The 16,218-nt window shown below is 40.3% G+C and overlaps 1 pseudogene; it reads right to left on the bottom strand.

Moving 5' to 3' along the window:
- Positions 1-5,373: 5,373 nt before the first annotated feature.
- On the bottom strand, positions 5,374-8,366 carry LOC116105839 (annotated as a pseudogene).
- Positions 8,367-16,218: the final 7,852 nt, after the last annotated feature.

A 16,218-nucleotide genomic window follows, 5' to 3' on the forward strand; every position in this document is an offset into this window, starting at 1 on the left:
CAAAGGGAGAGGGAGAGGGAGAGAATAGATGTAACGAGAAACGGGGAAGTAAGGGCCAAGAAGAAGTTTCAACCAAGGAAGAATAGAGGAGATTGGCAAAACAAGCGGCCTAGGATAGAAGGGTTTCCCCCTTGTGCTAAATGCGGGAGGAACCATTCAGGAGAGTGTTTGAGAGACAGAAATGTATGTTACAGGTGCCGTCAGCCAGGGCATCTAAAAAGGGATTGTAAAGCTTCTCTCCCAGCTTCTCTTCCACCTATAGCTCAGCCTGCAAGAGGTAATACTGCTAGAGTTTTTACAGTGGCACAGGATGCAGCTGAGGCCAATCCGTCAGCCGTAACTGGTCAGTTATTATTTCACGCTGCTTCTTTATATGCTTTAATTGATTATGGGGCTACCCATTCTTTTATATCAAATAGGATGATAGAGAGATTAGGTTTGAAACCTATTAGAGTGAGTCAACCTATTAAGATTGAGTTGCCGGATGGGGTGAGTGTGTTGACTCAGGAGATGCTGTTAAGAGAGTCTGTCGTGATCCATGGTCAAGAGTTAACGGTTGATTTAATAGTCTTTGACATGCCCGACTTTGATGTGATTTTGGGCATGGATTTCCTAGGGAGATATGGAGTAAAGATTGATTGTCGGAAGAAGAAAGCGAGATTTAATCTCGATAATAGAGATAAATTTAGTTTTGGAGAGGGCCATCATTTGAGTATGATGATTAGTAGTATCAAGGCTAGAAAGATGTTGAGGAAGGGGTGTTCTGGATTTATTGCCCATGTGGTGCAGAGTGGTGATGTTCCACATCCAGAATTTCAGAAGGTGCCGATAGTTCGAGAATTTTCAGATGTGTTTCCGGAAGACTTACCAGGTGTGCCACCAGAAAGAGAGGTTGAGTTTAGTATTGAACTAGCACCAGGAACAACACCAATATCTAAAGCTGCTTACCGAATGGCCCCAGCAGAGTTTCAGGAATTAAAGAAGCAACTCCAAGAGCTTTTAGATAAAGGTTTTATTCGACCGAGTCATTCTCCTTGGGGAGCTTCAATCTTGTTTGTAAAGAAGAAGGATGGATCACTACCGATGTGTATTGATTACAGAGAGCTGAATAAAGTGACAGTGAAGAATAAGTACCCTCTACCTAGAATCGATGATTTGTTTGATCAGTTGAAGGAAGCAGCAGTCTTCTCCAAAATTGATTTGAGGTCAGGGTATCACCAGGTAAAAGTGGCCGAGCAGGATATAGGTAAGACTGCCTTTTGTTCAAGGTATGGGCATTATGAGTTTGTAGCGATGCCATTTGGCCTGACGAATGTCCCAGCAATTTTTATGGATCTAATGAACAGAGTATTCCATGACTGCCTAGCTCAGTTTATAGTGGTGTTCATTGATGATATTTTGGTTTATTCCAAATCAAGAGAAGAGCATGAGGAACATTTGAGACTAGTGCTGCAACGGTTGAGAGAAAAGCAGTTGTATGCAAAATTTTCTAAGTGTGAGTTTTGGCTCGACCAAGTAATATTTCTGGGCCATACAGTGTCTAAGGAAGGGATTTCAATAGATCCGAGTAAGGTGTAGGCAATCCTTGAGTGGCAGAGGCCGAAGACTGTAAAAGAGATTAGAAGTTTCTTAGGCCTGGCAGGTTATTACCGACGTTTTATTGAAGGGTTCGCCCAGTTGGCAAAACCATTAACAACTCTTACTAAACAGCAGACTCCTTTTGTATGGTCAGAAGCCTGTGAGGAATGTTTCCAAGAGTTAAAGAAGAGGTTAACAACAGCTCCAGTGTTAGTGTTACCACAGGAGAGTGTAGATTATGACATTTATACAGATGCCTCTCTACAAGGACTTGGGGCAGTGTTAATGCAGTTAGGTTGGGTAATAGCATATGCCTCTTGGCAATTGAAAGAGTATGAGATAAGATACCCTACACATGATTTAGAGTTGGCAGCCATGGTCTTTGCCTTAAAGATTTGGAGGCTAATTTGTGGTGCAAAGAGTAACATCTACACTGATCATAAGAGTTTAAAGTACTTCTTTACTCAGAAGGAGCTGAATATGAGGCAGAAAAGATGGTTAGAGCTGGTTAAGGATTATGAATGTGAGATCAAGTACCAACCGGGGAAAGCCAATGTAGTAGCCGATGCCTTGAGTAGAAAAGCTTATTTATCCCAACTCATTAAGCAGAAAGAACTAATAGAAGAGTTGTGTAGAGAGCAGATCGAAGTGATTCTGGGAAGGACTGCCAGGTTAGAGATTCAGTCTACATTACTGGAGAAAGTGAAAGAAAAGCAAGTGGCTGATGAGTGGTGTTAGGGTTTAGTGCAGCAAATGCTTGAGGGCAAGACAACAAAGTTTCGCTTAGTTGATGGTGTCCTCTATTTCAGAAATCAGTTGTGTATTCCTCCGGACAATGAGTTGAGGCAAAGAATTCTTTTGGAGGCTCATGACACACCGTACACCGCTCATCCTGGAGCAACTAAAATGTATCAAGATGTAAAGAAAGGCTATTGGTGGTCTGGTATGAAGAGAGATATTGCAGAATTTGTAGCTAAATGTTTAACTTGTCAACAGGTGAAAACAGAACACCAAAGACCATCAGGGTTGCTTCAGCCGCTTAGTATTCCAGAATGGAAATGGGAGAGCATTTCGATGGATTTTATCACAGGTCTCCTGAGAGTACAGAGAGGTTATAATGCTATATGGGTGATTGTGGATAGATTAACTAAGTCTGCCCATTTTCTTCCAATAAAGGAGAGTACCACTTTAGATCAGTTGGCTCAGATCTACATAAAAGAGATAGTCAGGTTACATGGTGTGCCTAAGACTATAGTGTCAGACAGAGATTCGAGATTTGTCTCAGCTTTCTGGACTAGTTTACAGTGAAATTTGGGTAATCGGTTGGCATTCAGTACTGCCTACCATCCTCAGACGGATGGCCAAACTGAGAGAACGAATTAGGTGCTTGAGGATATGTTGAGAGCATGTTGTTTGGATTATCGAATGACATGGCATGAAATGTTACCGTTGGTGGAATTTGCTTACAATAATAGTTATCAGTCTATGATTAAAATGGCACCTTACGAGGCTTTGTATGGTAGACGATGCAGGTCTCCACTACATTGGGATGAGATAGGTGAAAAGGATGAGTTGAATACCGCTCTTGGGCCAGAGACGATTCAAAAAATGATAAAGGATGTAAGATTAATCAGAAAAAGAATGAAGCAAGCTCAAGATCGACAGAAAAGTTATGTCGATTTGAAGAGAAAAGAGGTTGATTTTCAAGTGGGTGATAAGGTGTTTTTTAGAGTTTCCCCTTACAAGCGAGTGATGCGCTTCGGGAACAAAGGGAAGTTAGCACCGAGATTCATTGGTCCATTTGAGATATTGCAACGAGTGGGTAAAGTTGCCTATAGATTGGCACTTCCACCTAATATGGACAAGGTGCATGATGTATTCCATGTCTCAATGCTGCGGAAGTACGTAAGTGATCCCTCCCATATCCTGAGAGTATAGGACGTTGAGTTATCAGAGAATCTCGTGTATGAGGAACGTCCAGTACAGATTCTAGATCGAAGGATTAAAGAGCTCCAGAACAAGAATATTCCGTTAGTGAAGGTCCTCTGGAGGAATCATAAGGTAGAAGAAGCGACATGGGAGGTAGAACGAGACATGTAGAATCGATTCCCGGAGCTATTCGTGTGAATTTTGGGGACAAAATTCTTTTAAGGAGGGGAGAATTGTAACGCCCCACTTGAGGTATGTACTTAAGATTTGTTGTTTTGCTTAAATATTTATCGATTCAGCTTTAATTAAGTTTGTGTGTTGCGTTGGTTGAGTGTTTGCCTTGAAATTGGTTGAGATTTGAGGGATTTTGGATTTGCAGTCTTTGCTAGGGCGAAGAGTAGTCTTCGCCGCGGCTAAGTTGGTTTTGAGTAAGGCGGTGTAGGCTCTATCTCTCTTTGCCGGGGCGACGGAAGTTTCTTCACCATGGCGACGAGCCGACTAAAATGTGTATTGAGAGTTCTAGATATTTTTCCATAAAGGTTAAATGACCATTCTACCCCTAATTAGTAGGAAACGTGGGGGGTAAAATGTAAGGAAATTTTTTGGAGAATGAGTTAGTATAGGGGTGTAAGTGTAATGAATCAAAGGATATAGATGGAATTTTCAAAGAAGATCAAGGGCAAAGTTGGGAAGTGTTGATTTTATCATGAGCTAAAAAGGGCTAAGTGTATTAAACCCTTCATTTCCTTCTTCTCCACCACCATATCCATTCTCTCCTTTTTGCTTTCAATTGTTCCAAGATTTCTAAGGGTTTTAAGAGAGCCTTTGAATAATTTTGAGTAGAAATATCATCTAAAGCATCCTAAGAGAGAAGACAAGACAATAAGAGAAAGGAAATGGCCACACTGTCCACCATGCTTTTAATGTTTTTGTAGATGATATAACTTTTTGTGTAAAGAATGTGTATGTTTAATCAAAGAAAAATTCGGGCCCAACTATTTATGCTATTTTACATGTATTTCACTATGCATATTTTATGATAATACAAGTAGAAAATAGTTGTTACACTTACCTTGTGATGGTGTGATTCCACTAACACCTCTCTTTTTCCTTTGGTAGATGTCTTTTCTCTGCACCTTTGAACAATAACACAATAAGACTTTAACACCTTTATAGCTAAATTCACATCTAGAATAAAGGTCCTTCCCTTAGGATGCTTTAAATCACCTCTCTACCCAAAACTACTCAAAAGCCCTTTAAAAAATCCTTGAAGAATTGGATGGAAAGTAGAGAGAAAATAGTGACTTAGTATGGCGGTGGAAGAAGAAGAATGAAAGGGTTTCTAAGACTTAACCCTTATTTACTCATATTTTACACCTTCTTTACCATTTTAACATTACTATTTCTTAAGAATTACACCTTTGTCATTTTAATTCATTGCAAATGCACCCCCATTTAAACTATTCTTCATGCAATTTCCTTGCATTTCACTCTCCACTTTTCCTGCTAATTAGGGGTAGAATGGTCATTGTGCCCCAAAGGAAGAATTCTCTAGAAACTTAAGAAATATTTTTTCATGCCCTTCGCCGCGGCGAAGAATCTTTCTTCGCCCCGACGAAAACTTCCAAAATCTACACCGTAGGTTGCAAGGTTTCATCGTCGCGGCGAAGGCTGTAACACAAAAACTCGCCAAGTCTTTACAAATTTTAGGGCAATCACTCAACCAACTCACACTATCAATTTAACCAAGGATAAAACAATAAGCATTCAAGTAATACAACACAATTAAACTACGTACCTTAAGTGGGGCGTTACAATTCTCCCCCCCCCCCCCCCCCCCCAAAAAAAGAATTTCGTCCCCGAAATTCACATAAACAACTCCGAGTAACAATCCTGCATGTCTTGTTCTACCTCCCATGTGGCCTCTTCTACTTTGTGGTTTCTCCAAAGGACTTTCCCTAATGGAATACTCTTATTGCGAAGTTCTTTAATCCTTCGGTCTAAAATCTGAACTGGGCGCTCTTTATACACCAGATTCTCTTCTAAGGCAATGTCCTCTATACTTAAGATATGAGAGGGATCATTATGTACTTCCGAAGCATCGAGACATGAAAAATATTATGCACCTTGTCCATGCTAGGTGGTAGTGCCAATCTGTAGGCCACCTTGCCCACTCACTGTAATACTTCAAATGGACCTATGTATCACGGTGCCAACTTCCCTTTGCTTCCGAAGCGCATTACTCGCTTATAGGGGGAAACTCTTAGAAACACTTTGTCACCCACTTTGAACTCTACATTCTTTCTCTTTAGATTAGCATAACTTTTCTGTCTATCTTGAGCTTGCTTCATTCTGTTTCTAATTAACTTTACATCCTCTATCATCTTCTGAGTTATTTCTGGCCCAAGAACTATACTCAACTGATCCTTCTCACTTATCTCATCCCAATGTAGGGGAGACCTACATCGTCTACCATATAAAGCCTCGTAAGGCGCCATCTTAATTGTAGACTGGTAACTGTTATTGTAGGCAAACTCCACTAAGGGTAACATCTCATGCCAGGATACTTTATAATCCATACAGCAAGCTCTCAACATATCTTCAAGCACTTGATTTATTCTCTCTGTTTGGCCATCTGTATGAGGATGGTAGGCGGTACTAAATGCTAAACGAGTACCCAAATTCCTCTGTAAACTCATCCAGAAAGCTGAAACAAATCTGGAATCTCTATCTGACACTATTGTCTTGGGCACTCCATGCAACCTGACTATTTCCTTCATATAAATCTGAGCCAACTGATCGGTAGTAGTACTTTCCTTTACTGGAAGAAAATGGGCTGACTTAGATAGTCTATCTACAATCACCCATATAGCATTATATCCTTTCTGAACTCTAGGGAGACCTATGATAAAATCCATCAAAATGCTCTCCTATTTCCACTCTGGAATACTAAGCGGCTGAAGCAACCCTGATGACCTTTGATGTTCTACTTTCACCTGTTGGCAAACTAGGCACTTAGCTATAAATTCCACAATATCTCTCTTCATGCTTGGCCACCAATAGCCTTTCTTTACATCTTGATACATCTTGGTTGCTTCAGGAAGAGTAATGTATGGTGTATCATGAGCCTCCGCAAGAATTTTCTTCTTCAACTCATCACTTGGAGGAATACATAACCTATTTCTAAAATAGAGGACCTGATCCTTTAAATAGAACTCTGATGTCTTGCCCTTATACACTTGCTGAACTATTCTCTGACACCACTCATCAGCCACGTGCTTTTCTTTAACTTCCTCTAGTAAAGTAGACTGGATCTCTAACCTGGCAATCCGTCCCGGAATTACTTCAATCTGCTCTCTACACAACTCTGCTAATAACTCTTTCTGCTTAGTGGGCCGGGACAAATAAGCTTTTCTACTCAAGGCATTGGCTACTACATTGGCTTTCCCCGGTTGATACTTGATCTCACACTCATAATCTTTAACCAGCTCCAACCATCTTCTCTGTCTCATATTCAGCTCCTTCTGAGTGAAGAAGTACTTTAAACTTTTATGATCGGTGTAGATATTACTCTTGGCACCATAAAGGTAATGCTTCCAAATCTTTAATGCGAAGACCACGGCTGCCAACTCTAAGTCATGCGTAGGGTATCTCGTCTCATACTCTTTTAATTACCAAGAGGCATATGCTATCACCCTACCTAACTGCATTAACACAGCACCAAGTCCTTGCAAAAAGGCATCTATATAAATATCATAGTCTACACCCTCCTGTGGTAACACTAACATAGGAGCTGTCGTTAACCTCTTCTTCAACTCTTGGAAACTCTTCTCACATGCTTCTGACCATGTAAAAGGAGTTCTCTGTTTGGTAAAAGTTGTCAACGGTTTAGCCAATTGGGTGAACCCTACTACAAATCGCCGATAATAACCTGCTAGGCCCAAGAAAATTCTGACCTCTTTTACTGTCTTCGGCCTCTGCCACTCAAGAATCGCCTTGACTTTACTCGGATCTACTGAAATCCCTTCTTTAGACACAGTATGGCCCAAAAATAATACTTGATCTAGCCAAAACTCACACTTGGAAAACTTAGCATACAGCTTATTTTCCCTCAATCGTTGCAACACTAATCTCAAGTGTTCCTCATGCTCTTCTCTCGACCTAGAATAAACCAAGATATCATCTATGAAAACCACTATAAACTGATCCAAACAATCATGGAATACCCGGTTCATCAAGTCCATAAATACTGCTAGGGCATTTGTCAAGCCAAAAGGCATCACTACAAATTCATAATGCTCATACCTTGTACGAAAAGCAGTCTTTGCTACATCTTGATCGGCCACTCTTACTTGATGGTACCCTGACATCAAATCAATTTTAGTGAACACTACTGCTCCTTTCAACTGATCAAACAGATCATCAATATGAGGTAGCAGGTACTTATTCTTCACTGTTACTTTATTCAGCTCTCTATAGTCTATACACATTCGTAGTAACCCATCTTTCTTCTTCACAAACAAAATTGGAGCTCCCCAAGTAGAATGACTCGGTCGGATAAAGCCTTTATCTAAAAGCTCTTGGAGTTGCTTCTTTAATTCTTGAAGCTCTGCTGGGGCCATTCGATAAGGGGTTTTAGATATTGGTGCTGTTCCTGGTGCTAGTTCAATACTAAACTCAATCTCTCTCTCTAGAGGCAAACCCGGCAACTCTTCCGGAAACACATCTAGAAACTCTCGAACTACTGGCACCCTCTGAATCTCTAACTAAGGAACATCACCACTCTGCACTACATGTGCAATATATCATAAACACCCCTTTCTTAACATCTTTCTAGCTTTCATGCTACTAATCAACATGCTTAACTGATGACCCTCTCCAAAGCTAAACTTGTCTCCATTATCAAGATTAAATCTCGCTTTCTTTTTCCGACAATCAATCTCTACTCCATTCCTCCCTAGGAAATCCATGCCCAATATTACATCAAAGTTGGGCATATCAAACACTATTAGGTCCACTGCTAATTTGCGTCCATGGATCACTACCGACTCTCCTAATAACATCTCATGGGTCACAATACTAACCCCATCGGGTAACTCTATCTTAATGGGTTGAGTCACTCTAGTAGGCTTCAAACCTAACCTCACTATCATCCCATAAGATATAAATGAATGAGTGGCTCCAGAATCAATTAAAGCATGTAAAGGAACTGCATGAAATACTAACTGACCAGTTATAGCTGATGGACTGGCCTCTGTTTCACCTCGTGCCACTGTAAACATTATGGCACTAGTACCTCTAGAACTCTGAATTGTTGATGGGAGAGGAGCTTTACAATCCCTCCTCAAGTGCCCTGGCTGCCGGCACCGATAACACATGTTCTGGTCTCTCAAACACTCTCCTGAATGGTTCCTCCCACATTTAGGACAAAAGGGAAACCCTCCTGTCCGCGGTCGTTTACTCCTCCAATCCCTTCTATTCTGTCTAAGCTGAAACTTCTTTTTATTACTCTTCATTTCTTTGCTCTTTCCACCCTCAACTTTTTCTCTCTGTGGGGCGGATGACGGTTCACTCGATCCTTTTATTGAGGGACTACAGGGGTGATCTTGTTCTCAAATATCTTCGCCCTCATTGCTCGTCTCAAGGCCTCACTATAGGTTTGCAAGGGATCAGCACCCGCCATTATGTCCCGGGCTATTTTCGGTTTCAACCCATGCACAAATTTATCTCTCCTCAATACCTGATGGGAATGCAAAATGTCATATTTAACCCCCTTAATGTTTAGTCTTTTATATGTATTTGTTTCCTAATTGTACTCATTATTACTTTATTTTGGTTTAGGAAGCAAATGGAGGTGTTAATTGAAAAACGGAATTAATTAGGGGAATTCGGACAGTTTCGCCACTGCTTCGTATTCTGGGCATAATTCTCTCATCCGAGCTCCGATTGAGATGATTTCAAAATTCTGTGGAACGCTAAGATAGAGATCTACAACTTTTATGTTTTGAGTTTTTAGAGATACTGGCTGAATAAAGATTGTAATCGAGCTTGAAGTGCGCACCTGTATTGCACGTCCTGGAGTGTTCTGACTTGTTATGCAAGGCAGTCTATTATTGCACGTTTTGAAGACATACATGCTGCACGAAAATTACAGCTGGAAACACCACTTTCCTATTTTATTAGGATTTCTATTTTATTTGTTCCAATTAGAATTAAATTAGGATTAATATTATTTTAGGATAGAGATATTCTTTTAGGAGATTGAGTGGGATTCAAACTTAAATCTGGATTTTTGCTAAAGAGGCAGATTAGTTTTGGAGGGACCACGCCTCCTCTCTCTTCTTTCTCTGGATTTTTCTTCTTTTGAGTTTTTGGTTGATGGCCATGAGCGGCTAAACTTTTGTAACTTGGTCGTCGGAAACGGAGACCTGGAATCAACCAACTGTGAGATCTAATCTATGTTTTTTAGTGTATTTTCGTTGTTGAGTATTGAATGTTTCTGTGCATATTTTCATGATTGAGGATTTAATTACTAGGAGGCCTACTAGTGTATTATTTGTTGAAATCTACCGCTAAGTTTGAATCAAATCCGTAATTGTTTGATCCCTCCAACTTGTGAAGCAATTAGGGTTAGTAATTTGCGTCAGGAATTAATAACCTTATGAAGAACATTCAACTAAATTAATATAACCGCTTGTGTTGTGTTGTTTAGCTTCATCGATCTCTCTAATTCTTAAGGCTGCCACTAGATTAAATTGAGCGCTTGCTAGGGTGTTTAGTGGTAAGATTAATTAAGAGCGCTTGTTTCCTAATTATTAAAATTAAGGAGAGATAGGAAAATAGTTCCAACGGTGAATATTCATGTATGAATTGATTATTTTTGCATCAATGATCAGTTGTGAGATTCCGATGGTGGATGTTGACGAAGACCAAGTTTCGTTATATTAATTGATTTCGAATTGAACTGTTTTTGTTTTTTTTTTTTTTGGTTTTTGCTAAGAACGTTTTCTATTTTACAAAAACCCCCCAGCCTTGTTCACATAACATCCATTCGGTAGACACTCTTTGTGGGATCGACCCTTGCTACCCTATTTACAGTTCAGTAGTTAGGTTCGGAAGGTTTTAATTCTGGGTGCCTACGACAGCAAGCCAATACCGGAGTACTAACAATTCTGGTGCAATCTAGCAAGGGCATTGAATCTCATGAATACTCTTTAACTGTACTGGACCTTGCTGCAAACCAATAAACTCTTGGACCTTCTCATGAACCGGTCCTCTGTCTATACTCGGCATCAAACTCTCGCCTGATTCTTCCCAAGTCATTACTGCAACATACGAGTATCTTCTATTAATTCCCACCAATTCGGGCATCACCCTGAAATAGAAAACTCCATACGGATCTTCTCCCGGTCTGTCATAGGGAATAAACTGTTGTACGCTCTAGACACTAAACCATTCTTCTGTATTACTGAGTTCGTATAACCATTAAACTCGGGGTTGATGTTGACTGGAGACCATAAATTGGTTTAACAAATTTGTACTGGGGGAGGTACCGGTTGTTCTCTTCCGACATTAGTAGTCGGTTGTACCTGCACGGGAGTCTCAACTCCCCTTGGCTTTCTGCCATAATTTGCTATACAATTCCCAAATTCTAGCTTCATCCAAGGGAGGAGGCGCAGATTTAGTGGGTTAGAAGGTTCTCCTCATTCATCACACTTACCATGATTTCGGGTGCTACGCCTCATCTACAAAACAACCACATTTGATCAATTGAGAAACAACTCATAGTAAGGAAAGAATTAAACTCACCAAGTTGGCTATCGGACGGTCATAGCGATGAGAAGAGTACACTGTCAAATCCCAAAATCTCTGCTCTGATACCAAAAATGTAACAACTGCTTGATACTACTATACTCATACAAAAATATGTATAACAGAAACGAGTACATTAATAAAATAGTTGGGCCAAATTTTTTTTTTCTTTTATTGAATATACATATCTTTTAAAAAGTCAGTATCATTTACAAAGTACTCAAGTGTGGTGGACAGTGTACTACTCGCTACCAACATCATCCGACCACGTCCTCATCTAGAACCTGCAAAAACATAGAGAAACAACGGGGTGAGCAAATAAATGCTCAGTAAGTATCCTCTAATCGTCTATCCCCGTAACTTTTCTCTTAATTCCTTCCTTACTCTCTTCTCTTCTCATTTCTGTTCCTTTCTATTTCTATTTCTCATACTTTTTATATACTCTCTAGTGTATGTCACAGCCTCATCTTATCGGAGGCACGGCTGGGGACTCAACCAACTTTAGTGACTCTTTCATTTTCTCTTTCTGCTTTTCTATTTCTCTGTTTCTCATTCTATCACTGGGAATGTCCCGGCCTCATCTTACCGGAGGACGGCCAAGAACTCTCCCGCTCTACGTGACTTCTACTATTCTTATACCGATTGGATTTGGTTATGCATGGATTCAGAACCTTTGGCCATGTGAGTGTACATGTTTTCTCTCTATCTCTCAAATGTCACGACCCCTTCTTACGGAGGACGGCTAGAACCTCATGTTCCACATCTTCATGACGGTCACGGCCTCATCTGACGGAGGTACGCCTGGGGATCACAAAGCACCCACTCTCGTGACTTTACTCATCACTCACGGGTTTCCATCGCACAACCTTCTATATTCTCTTCTTTATCTCTAGAGTAGTTTAAGCACAAAAAGTCTCTACTCTTTCAAGCTAATACTCATAGTGTAGAAATTCTCTACTCTTTCTCAAGCTACTTCTTAATGCACAATTAATGTATTGGATGGGTCATGCTCATTAACGCACTGGAAATGCAAATATGCAATGTTGCAAGAATTAAGGTTAATAACTCATTCTCAAACTTCTCTTAGGCATTTCATCAAACAACTCATGTGCATACAAAAACTCCTCTCTAACTACAATTCTCTTCTCTTTGTAGCCATCCAAAATGGGAAGAAACTTCCTCCATGGATATAATTCTATCATAGAAGAACACTCCCCACTTTTATCTACTCAATTTCCTCCAACTTCATCTCAAACTCATACACATCAACACTTTCATAAAGGAAATATATCCACAACACAACAAGAAACTCATCTCAACTAAATTTCTAACAAGCAAACATATATCTCTACTCAGTTTCTCTATAAGCATCGTTTATATATGCATAAAGAAATCTCTATTCAAGGATTTCTTAAACTTTAGCTTGAGTTGGATTTACTTACCTGTGATGGTGTGATTCCACTAGCACCTCTCTTTTTCCTTTGGTAGTGTCTTTCTCTACATTTTTAAACAATAACACAATAAGAATATAACACCTTATAGCTAAATCACATCTAGAATAAAGGTCTTTACCTTAGGATGCTTTAAATACCTCTCTACCCAAAACTACCCAAAAGCCTTTAAAAAATCTTAAAGAATTGGATGGAAAGTAGAGAGAAAATGGTGAATGAGTATGGCGGTGGAAGAAGAAGAATTAAAGGGTTTCTAAGAATAACCCTTATTTACTCATATTTTACACCTTCTTTGCATTTTACCGTTACTCTTTCTTAGGAATTCCACCTTTGTCCTTTTAATTCTTTGCAAATGCACCCCCATTTAAACTATTCTTCATGCAATTTCCTTGCATTTCACTCCCCACTTTTCCTGCTAATTAGGGGTAGATGGTCATTGTGCCCCAAAGGAAGATTCTCTAGAAACTTAAGAAACATTTTGTCATGCCCTTCGCCGAGGCAAAAACTTCCAAAACCTACACCATAGGTTGCAAGGTCATCGCCGTGGCGAAGCTTTTTTTTCGCCCCGGTGAAGGCTATAACACAAAAATCACCAAGTCTTTATAAATTTCACGGCAATCACTCAACCAACTCACACTCTATCAATTCAACAAGGATAAAACAATAAGCATTCAAGTAATACAACACAATTAAACTACGTACCTCAAGTGGGGCGTTGCACATTTTCTCTTGGATTACCACGTTTGAGAGGGTAATTTCCCCGAACTTTGCGCCTCCAACTTTTATTGTGCGGTTGTCGTCTGGCCCATCTATTCTCCAAACATTGAACATTGGCCCTTGTCTCTGTTTGAAATTGCTAAGTATTAGTGGCAAGAGACTTGACAATATCTTCTAAAGACATACCAGAATTAGAATTTTGCCCGGTTGTTGTCTAAGGGGGTATGGTTGCTTATATTGCTGGTAACTTGGGTGGTTTTGAGTCATGGGTTGATTCACTTGTGGACTCCATAGCTAAGATTGGGGTGATCCTCCATCTCGAGTTATATGTGCTCGATAGGGATCATACTCCTTGCGCGTTTGCCAGGAAAACCAACTACTGCATTCACTTGCTCTCAAGGGCTCCTCTGAAGAGTTGGTACACTATCAGGGGATGCTACTACTACCGAACAAATCCTGAAAATCTTCATCGTTTGCATATTACCTACAGCCATTTGACGAACAAGAGAAGTTAGACTCGCAATGTTGTTCAAGGGAGGAATATTTACCTCATTATCACGCCTAGATGGAAGGTCAAGCCTAGTGCCAAATTGTTGAGAATTGGCCGCCATATTTGCGATCAAGTTTCTCGTGGCCTCAGGAGTTTTATCCACCAAAGCTCCTCCACTAGCAGCATCAATCATGTCCTATCAGTGTATAGAAGGCCCCATAGAAATACTGGATAAGTACCTGCTCACTAATTTGATGATGGGGGCAGCTTGTGTAATATCCCACTTGAAGTACGTATTTAGATTTGTTGTTTAGTTAAAAGTTTATTGTTTCAACTAAATTGAGTTTATATGTTGAGTTGGTTGAGTTGCCTTGAAAATGGTTGAGTTTTGGTGAAGCTGGAAATCCAAACTTCGCCGGGGCGAAGAAGAAGCTTCACCGCGGCGAGGAGGAGAAGTGCATTACGGGTAGGTTTGCCCTGTTTCGCCGAGGCGACGAAACATGCTTCGCGCGGCGAAGAGCCTAAAACAAAGATTCTTGAGTTTTCTAGAGAATTCTTCTTTTGGGACACAAGACCATTCTACCCCTAATTAGTAGGAAAAGTGGGGAGTAAAATGAAAGGAAATTTAGTAGAGATTGTGTTTGTATGGGGGTGTAGTTGTAAAGAATCAAAGGATATAGATGGAATTTTCAAGAAAGGACAAGGGCAAAATGGGAATGAAGCTTATAATATGAACTAAAAAGAGTAAAGTGTAGAGAAAACCCTTATTCATTTCATTCCACCGCCTCTTCCAATTGCCCATATTCTCTCAATTTCTCACCCAATTTCCAAGAGTTCTAGGGTTAAGAGGGGTTTGGAGTAGAGATTTCATCTAAAGCTTTCTAAGGTAAGAATTCATGCTTTAGATGTGAGTTTTGTATTTATAGTGAGGTCTATTGTGTTGTTGCTGCCCTGTGGTTGTTTTGAGTTGTAGAGAAGAGACAAGTCCAAAAAGGGAAGGAAAAGTGCTAGGAACCCATCTTTGCACAAGGTAAGTAAATCCAACCAAGTGAGTTATGACTAAGCTTTGAGTAGAGACTTATTTTAATTATGTATGTACATGGTATACCTACTGAAAATGAGATGAGATGTGTGCTTAGTCTTAGTAGTTGGGATTGATTATATGAGAAGTGTTGTTGATAGTGTGATTGAGAATGGAGTTTGAGAGGAAGTTTGGAATGTTTTGTAATCCTTTTTGGGAGTGTTTTTCTGACAGGGATTATGAGTATTGAGGGAGTTTTTCCCCAATTTGGATGGCTAGAAAAATGAAGTTAGTAGTAATTTTCGTAGGGTGTTTATATGCACATGAGATGTTTGAGGAAATGCCTAAGTGAAATCTGCCTGTCACTGCGTAACCTTTTCAGTAATGTTGGTATCTTACGGTTCGAACTGGGCTGAGATCAACAGACAAGTGTTAGCCCTTTCTCAGCTTTGAAACGAGACCGAACCGTAGTAATCCGAGATGTATAGATAAGTTTGGCCGTTTTAGTGTGACTGGTGAGAATGACTGTTTTGAGGAATCTTGTAGTTGGCATTTCATTAGTGCATTAGGGAGCATGAGTTAGCTCTACACCTAGTTTATACACTTGAGAAGTAGCTTGAGATTTAGTATAGAATGTGAGTATAAGTTCTTTAAGAGTTAAGGAATAGAGTAGGTTGTGCGATGGGGGAACCGTGAGTAATGGGTAGAGTATTCCCGCTGTACGCGCATTGAGAAAGCGGCATGAGTACAATAGAGAAGTGGTGTAGCCCGTGAGAGTGCATGCGGATGAGGGCTATACCCGAGTACCCGAGAGAGAGAGATTATAGACTCACATGGCCAAGGGTTCCGAATCCATGCATAACGAGTCCGATCGGCTGAATAAGTAGAGTCACGTAGAGTGGGAGTGAGTCCCGGCCGTGCCCCCGGTGAGATGGGTCGTGATTTATGAAAGAGTTATGAGAAAAGAGTTTCTAAGAGAAAGAGAAAAAGAGAAAAGAAAGACGTACCAAAGAGTTATTGAACGGGGAGTTGTAAGGAAAGAATTAGAGAAAGAGAGTTACGGGGCTAGTATGAGTAGAGGATTTACTTACTGAGCATTATAGGCTCACCCCGTTGTTTTCCCATGTTTTGCAGGACCTAGGTGAGGACACTGGGGATGGATGTCGGCGCTGCGCGGAGGAGTGGCTACACTGTCCCTGATGTTTTTGATGACCTTTTGT

This window comes from Pistacia vera, unplaced genomic scaffold (genome assembly GCF_008641045.1).
Source record: "Pistacia vera cultivar Batoury unplaced genomic scaffold, PisVer_v2 Contig506, whole genome shotgun sequence".
NCBI classification, from domain to species: Eukaryota; Viridiplantae; Streptophyta; class Magnoliopsida; order Sapindales; family Anacardiaceae; genus Pistacia; species Pistacia vera.